Source organism: Aptenodytes forsteri, unplaced genomic scaffold (assembly GCF_000699145.1).
Source record: "Aptenodytes forsteri isolate BGI_AS27 unplaced genomic scaffold, ASM69914v1 Scaffold172, whole genome shotgun sequence".
Classification (NCBI taxonomy): Eukaryota; Metazoa; Chordata; class Aves; order Sphenisciformes; family Spheniscidae; genus Aptenodytes; species Aptenodytes forsteri.
The window spans coordinates 12,311,125-12,317,895 of record NW_008795018.1 but is presented as its reverse complement, the minus strand read 5'-3'; the positions used below and the strand labels follow the sequence as shown (position 1 = coordinate 12,317,895).

The 6,771-nt window shown below is 40.1% G+C and overlaps 1 pseudogene; it reads right to left on the bottom strand.

The window, feature by feature from the left end:
• LOC109279367 overlaps window positions 1-6,771 on the bottom strand; it is a 48,484-nt pseudogene that overhangs the window by 16,860 nt on the left and 24,853 nt on the right.

Below are 6,771 nucleotides of genomic sequence, written 5' to 3'. Positions count from 1 at the left end.
GTAGAGCACAGAATGAGACTTTTTTTTTTAAGAAACAAGTGTATACTATGTAGCAATCTTCAAGCCCCACCAAACAATGATTTATTGCAGGAATTTTTTTATTGCACCTGTTCTCAAACTGAAACTGTTCACTTCAAAGTAACAGGCTCGGTGGTATCACAAGCAAGACCCTATATTTGTTTTAGGCGCTGTACAAATACCAGGGATTTCCCTCTCTTTCTCTAAGAGCTTACAATCAAAAAAACGGTAGTGCTACTGGTTATTTTCTAGGGCAAGCCTCTGAACCTGCACAGAGACTCACTCACTACAACACAACTCGGTGTGCACAAAGATGTACTGGTGAATCTGTCACTCCTGGGCCAGGGCCATGCAGGGTCAGACTACGCAGGGATGAGATGAGGGAGACAGGCAGACACGTTTGAGTGGAGAAATATCCATAACAGCTATACCACCAATTTCTTTTCTTTTCCAAGAGCATCACAGAAGTAGGAATTTTGAGGTTGGTTCTGCCTGAAGAGAGGGCAAGGGCTGGAGGTCATTTCAGACAAGGCACCCTGTTGTCAGAGGCATCAGGCAGAAGGTAGCAAGGTGGCATTCAGAAGTCTACAGATGATTGGGTGAGGCCAACACAATTAGCTGAGCAATAACTAAAGGGATTTGTGCATGTAAATGAGATGCACATCAAGTCACGTAACAAGTGAACTGATTTATATATGAACTTGGCAGTTTTCCCGCAATATACGTAATTCCATGCATTGCCAAATACACATGTCCTTGTGAACAATTATGTGTACATGGGAATTTAGACTCTGCTTCAGAAAAAGTGGTCAAAACTATTTGATCCTGTACAAACAGAAGGATACATCCCATAGATTGAAGAGGTGATTTGAAACATTATTTAACTTTCATGGTATGGAGCTGTGAGTAATCTTAAATTAGAATCATAGAATCATTAAGGTTGGAAAAGACCTCTAAGATCATCGAGTCCAACCGTCGACCCAACACCACCATGCCCACTAAACCATGTCCCTAAGTGCCGCATCTACACGTCTTTTAAATACCTCCAGGGATGGGGACTCCACCACTTCCCTGGGCAGCCTGTTCCAATGTTTAACCACTCTTTCAGTAAAGAAGTTTTTCCTCACGTCCAATCTAAACCTCCCTTGGCGCAGCTTGAGGCCATTTCCTCTTGTCCTATTGCTAGTTACTTGGGAGAAGAGACCGACACCCACCTCGCTACAACCTCCTCTCAGGGAGTTGTAGAGAGCGATGAGGTCTCCCCTCAGCCTCCTTTTCTCCAGGCTAAACAACCCCAGTTCCCTCAGCTGCTCCTCATAAGACTTGTTCTCCAGACCCCTCACCAGCCTCGTTGCCCTTCTCTGGACACGCTCCAGCACCTCGACGTCCTTCTTGTAGCGAGGGGCCCAAAACTGAACACAGTATTTGAGGTGCGGCCTCACCAGTGCCGAGTACAGGGGCACGATCACTTCCCTACTCCTGCTGGCCACACTATTTCTGATACAGGCCAGGATGCCATTGGCCTTCTTGGCCGCCTGGGCACACGGCTGGCTCATGTTCAGCCGGCTGTCGACCAAAACCCCCAAGCCCTTTTCCGCCAGGCAGCTTTCCAGCCACTCTTCCCCAAGCCTGTAGCGCTGCATGGGGTTGTCGTGGCCGAAGTGCAGGACCCGGCACTTGGCCTTGTTGAACCTCACACAATTGGCCTCGGCCCATCGATCCAGCCTGTCCAGGTCCCTCTGCAGAGCCTTCCTACCCTCGAGCAGATCAACACTCCTGCCCAACTTGGTGTCGTCTGCAAACTTACTGAGTGTACACTCAATCCCTTCATCCAGATCATTGATAAAGATCATTAAGCATATGATGTGGTCTTTCTCAGTTACTTTTGGTATGTTTTCTTAGAAATCCAAAGGGTTGAGTTCATGTAGGTACATGCAGAGTAGTTTCAGTGCAACCGGATCAGATGCTGACAGGAGTGTTGCACAGAGCTCAGAGCAGGTGTTGGGGCAACCATTTACTCAAGACAGAAGAATCAAAACCTGATCTAAACCTTGCTACCAACGTTGCTATCAGTACTATCAGTGCTGTCAGTATTGGGTTTTCCTACACAGGCTGTGGTGTAGGGTAGGTCTTACACCCAAATGTTCCTTTGCTGGGGAGATGGGGGTCAGCTTACAGCACAGAGAACATTTGAAACCTCTTATGATATTTTGAACCTATGTGATAGTGAAAGTTCTTAATCATTTTTCTTGTGTACTGCTTGACACTAAGGTGCTGAGAACTTAGCACAGTTGAGATATAGTGCCTCAAATACCACGAACAATTGCAGTAACAAAAACCTGAAGAAAAAAAGTGACAAAAAAATTGGTTCAAAACCTAGGAACAGCAGTGCATACATGCTATTTGTCTCCCTGATGGCAGCCTCTCCTTTTTCTACAAACATCTACATGAGAAAATTTTGAAAACTAATTTACTTATGTTACAGTGCAACCATTTCCCCTGTTATCATTACATGCATGCTATATGCATTACATACACTTAAAGTGATAAGAAGTCCATTTCTTGTTGAACTAAGATTTTTTTTCTTTGAAGCTTATAGATCTGAAGTGATTTTAAATGCCTTGTGAATCAAGGCTTCACTGGTATTTTGGCAAGATAAAATCAGTAACACACGTCAGTGAACAACCTACATGAGCAAATTATTATTGCAATTTACAACTGCAAAGTGCTGAGGCATGTCTTAAGACTCTAGAATAACATTGCTGGAGTCACTGGCTGAAGATTATTGCATGTTAAACAATGACTAGTTAGTGAGAGAGAAATAAGGAAATTGTTCTTAATATGATGTTATATTTTACAGACCCTTTATTTTTTTAGGCTAAGACTCAGCAATAAACAGACTTCTATTGTTTGTTTTCTGTATGCTATCAAAAGAAAAAAAAAATTATGTTGTATGGAGAGTTTGCTTTGTTATGGAAATAATTTTCCATTTAAAGCTTCCATGCACCTATTTATCTCAACAGTGGATAAATGAATATTAAAGATGTAGTATCTTCAAGCCGTCATCATACTTCTATATACGGTAAAAAAATCATAGTTCATGAAACAAGGAGATCATATAGTTTTGGTTTCACCAAGTTCGTAGAGCAATGACGATAATGCTCCTAAGTTTGGATAACACAAATATGTTTTATAAGGTTTGAGGTCTTCAAGGTCTCTAAGTCTTTTAAATAGATCTTTGAGGATGTTGTATATCAAGCCGTCATCATACTTCTATATACGGTAAAAAAATCATAGTTCATGAAACAAGGAGATCATATAGTTTTGGTTTCACCAAGTTCGTAGAGCAATGACGATAATGCTCCTAAGTTTGGATAACACAAATATGTTTTATAAGGTTTGAGGTCTTCAAGGTCTCTAAGTCTTTTAAATAGATCTTTGAGGATGTTGTATATTGTTTGTTGTTGCATTGTGTTTGCATGTTTTGGATGTTGAGTAACTGTCATGTGTTTTTAATTTTTTTTTGCCTTAGCAAAAATTTATTTATTGTTTGCTCAGAGTGACTCCAGTTTACCTTGTTTTATGCCTTGGTCCATAGCAATAAAATTTACAGTGCAATTATTTAAATTTTCTAATATAGATTTGTTATAAATCCTATCACACCTGAAAATATTTTTTAAAGTTTTTAGGGCAAATTAATGTTTCAGAAAGGAAGGACCTTAATTCTATTTTTTCCCAATATATATCTTCTGCCCTTTGTCAGATTATTTTCCATGTTGGACTGATCTGGGGACAATTGCTGAAAGATTGCAACTGCATAGCATGCTCCCCTTCCTTCAGGGACGTTTCCTGTTACTCTTTGCATTAAAAGCTGAAGAATAACACCAACATAATACTCTTTTCCCAAACAGTTGTTTGGAAGGTAACACCTCATGTATTATTAGAAAAAAATTAAGATAGGCTATTTCAGTATCTTTCATGTTATATACTACAGCTTGACTGGCTGTAAAAAATGCTCCAGTAAATGCAGATGTTGCTACGTGTTCATTTTTTTCCTTTTTCTTGTTTTGTCGTGAAACTGTGAAAAACATAAGAAAACAAGACTGAGAGCCTCACCCCAAAACACTCAAAACATGAACCTGAGGTTCAGCTTCCAGGGCTGTATTTGTTTCTAAACTGATTCAGGTTCCTGTAGCAGACAGATAAGATAATCTTTGTCTTCTACAACTCACGCAAGTAACATGACCATATATTCTTTCTTGGTATGGCATATGAGTACCTTATGGCATACGGGTACATAAGCGCACATAAACACATATACTTGTACTCTCACACTCAGTTTGTCTCTCTCCTGCACTGCCAAAACCATAATAATATCCTGTACTGTATCAATATTAATACCTTTCCAACAAAATAGTGTGTTCTGACAGACAGTGTTAGAAAATTCCCACCAGTACAAATAAAGTGTTGCTTGCTTGTAAATGTAACTTCATTTTCTGACACCATAAATTCAGGTTTGCAGAAATTCTCTCTATAATGAAAAGTCTACTCAGAAGTGTTATCTCACATCCCTTTTGTCTTGTCGCTTTTGCATTGCTTTGTGTCACATCATATCTTCTGAAAGGCTATGGCTGAGCACACGTGGGCAAGACAGCGCAAGGATCACCTTTCAGGCCTGCACTGCTCATGCTGACATACTGCCTTCTCTAAAGGGGTAAGGGCGAAGCAGATTCAGAGACGTCGCAGGAGAACCTCTCCTCATTCAGCGTCGGTGAGCTGATCTACTTGAGGATGTGCAATTTGCATCACTGCTGTGTGAGATGTTGAGCAGACATTTTGCATTCTCCATAGCAAGGAGCTTTGCCTGTTCCTCACGTTTGCAGTGCAAATTAAAAAAAATGTATTATTTTATTGGTTTATCATAAAGGTAAGTAGGAAATAATGACAAAAGGTAAAGCATACAATGAAGATTTTTACTTCTTTGTTTTATACTCACTGCTATAATGTCTGAAATGATGATTGAAAATATGGGTTGCAAGGCCCCACTGATAGTTGCACATAAAGTTCCAATAACAAGTACGGCCATTTAAGTTTTATTCAACTATAATTTTAAAATGTGACACTGGAGGTACGCTTTTATCCTAAAATGATTCCATCAGGATAAATATAATAAATTAATGGAGGGAAATGAGGGACGTGTATTCTTTGTAATATGCTCTTTATCCCATATTCCATGTTGGGAAACCCCAAACTAACTGATCTTTAAAAAATGTATTAATTAACTGCAGAAATTCTTACTGTTATTCAGTACCCAATATTAATAACATAAAAGAAGAAGGAAAAGACCAGCAAATGCTATATAAGCTCTCATTTCTTCCAACAATAACAATTTGAGCCTTTCCCTGAAAGGATTAGTCATAAATCCTACTTACCCTTCATAGAACTAACCAGAAAAAGTTGTGAATTTAAACCACATTTTGCATTTGATGGTATCGAATGTTAAAAGAATTGCTCCTTACTCATTGCTGAATATGATCTCTTGCAAGTTGAGGTCATTAGCCAGCTTGATAATTATATCTTAATTTTCAGGAATTTATTTGCTAACACAGACATTTTAGACAATAGATAGCAAAACATTTAGACAAATATAGTAATTATTCTCTATTCAGTGTGTGTTATTTCAGTTAAGTAACTAATTACCTGGTTTTGTTTTTGTTCTATAATTAAATGAATTAACTTGCTACTCAAGCTGTTCCCATACTCAAGTAATTTTGTTTCATAATATTACTCAAATAAAATATTTCAAGTATCACAACAAAAAATTAAGTATAGCTTCAGGGGAAAAGACTCTTTCCATAGAATTCTTGTGCGATTTTGTCAATTTATGAGTCTTTAACCAGACATGTGGACTGTCTTCGCACATTTTGTTAAAAAGTTACTCCCTCTTGAGTGGGATCATGTTTTCTTTCTTATCCCATTAGTTATGGAAAACACATGCAAGTAAGAATCCAGAGACACAAGCTGAATTGCTTTTACATCAAGTTCATCATTCTGTATTCTGAATCTTTTTATGCTTTTCTGAGTGGATTGTCTTTTCTCTCCAGTCAGTATTGATCCCTTCCGTGCTTCCTCTGAGACAGCTGGTGCATTACCTTCTTCCTGTAACTGAACCTCAGTTCCTGATGCCTGAAATGAAACACAGCATGTTGCTAAAAATTGTTTACGGCCACCCAGAGGGACCTTGACAGGCTAGAGAGGTGGGCCTGTGTGAACCTCATGAAGTTCAACAAGGCCAAGTGCAAGGTTCTGCACCTCGGTTGGGGCAATCCAACACAGGCACAGGCTGGGTGATGAGTGGATTGAGAGCAGCCCTACAGAGAAGAACTTGCGGGTATTGGTGGATGAAAAGCTGGACATGAGCCAGCAATGTGTGCTTGCAGCCCAGAAAGCCGATCGCATCCTGGGCTGCATTAAAAGAAGTGTGGCCAGGAGGTCGAGGGAGGTGATCCTCCCCCTCTACTCTCCTATCATGAGACCCCACCTGGAGTACTGTGTTCAGCTCTGGGGGCCCCCCGCATAAGAAAGACATGGACCTGTTGGAGTGGGTTCAGAGGAGGGCCACAAAGATCATCAGGGGATGGAGCACCTCCCCTATGAGGACAGGCTGAGAAAGTTGAGGTTGTTTAGCCTGGAGAAGAGAAGGCTCTGGGGAGACCTTATTGCAGCCTATCAGTACTTCAAGGGGGCTTATAA